Source organism: Octopus bimaculoides, chromosome 15 (genome assembly GCF_001194135.2).
Source record: "Octopus bimaculoides isolate UCB-OBI-ISO-001 chromosome 15, ASM119413v2, whole genome shotgun sequence".
Taxonomy (NCBI): domain Eukaryota; kingdom Metazoa; phylum Mollusca; class Cephalopoda; order Octopoda; family Octopodidae; genus Octopus; species Octopus bimaculoides.
This window is the reverse complement of record NC_068995.1, coordinates 3377517-3378896: the sequence shown is the minus strand read 5'-3', so window position 1 is coordinate 3378896 and position 1380 is coordinate 3377517.

Genomic DNA, 1380 nt, shown 5'->3' with positions numbered 1-1380 from the left:
CATTGAACACAACAGGATTTCCCTGCATTTTTCTGTCTAGTAGTTGATATAATTAAATGTAAGCGACATCTTTAGCCCAGATATGTCACATCAATTAGGACATTCTAACACATCTAATTATAATTAGGAACAAGTTTGTTATTTATTAAAAAAAATTGAATAATGATTTATAAAACAAAAAAAAAAAAACAATTTCAGTAATTATGGTTAGACAATTTTTTTGGTTTTTCTGTTGTTTTTTAATTAAATTGTGAAGTGTTTCATTAAAAAGTGCTTTCAATATTTTGGCTTGTTTAAGAAATCTTAAGATGTCAAAAGTGATTTTTTTCTTTTGATTAAAAAAAAATGTTGGATTCTAGAAAAAAAATTAATTGGTGATTAAATAATTAATAATTGCATTGAAAAATCCATAAATGTGGGAAAATGTGAGTATTTTTAGAGGAAATTTTCTTCTGTTTGAAGATGTGTATCTATGTTACTTACTAATTAATCCTACAGTTACTATAGCCATCATTATAGGGATTTAGATTGTGTATAAATTAACAGTGGAAGCCAGCTGGTTGCAGTTTCAATACTGGCTTACAGTTTTGTTTTGTTTTGTTTTTTAATCTACATAAACATCATAGCCATTCATGCATGAAGAAAAGAATAAAAGTTGGGGTTTTTTTTTAATATTTATTATGAAATACAAGAATTTCTGTGTAAAATATCTAAAAGATAGCATTTCTCTAAAGTACGGAGTGTGTGAGAAATAACAAGAGTTAAGGGTTTGAAATAGTTTTTAAATATTTAATTTAGCTCTAAAAGTAAACTGAAGAATAGAAAAATTGTTTTGAGTGACAAGAAATAAGTGGTTCTTATAAATAATAGGTCTGAAATGAAAATAACAAATAATAATAATAATTAAAAAAAAAGGGTTATTTTACAATATATAGTAAGTTTTGTGTAATTCCCTCCCCCATAAAAAGTTTGGTTGGAAGGAGATTAAAGGCAGCACAGTTATCAAAGAAACAATAGGAAAATGTCTCCAGTGAAACTGGCAGTCATTGGGGACCTAAGTTCAAACTGATAGCCATTTTCACTTCAGTTCAAATTCCAATTTCAACCATTTTTATTCTTTTTTTTATTATTATTTTCAATTAATTTTTTTTTTTTTTGCATGTTTTTCTTCTTTTCTGAAAATATTGGAAATGTTTAATTTTTAACATTTTTTTCTTGTAAAATTTGTTTTAAAATTTATAAATTAAGCAAGGTGATATTTTCAAATAACATACAAAAAATTTTAAATATTGTTTTTTTTAATGAAAGTGATTATTATTAATATTAGTATTATTATCATTATTATTATTATTAATTTTTTATTTTGTTTAAAGACTTTTT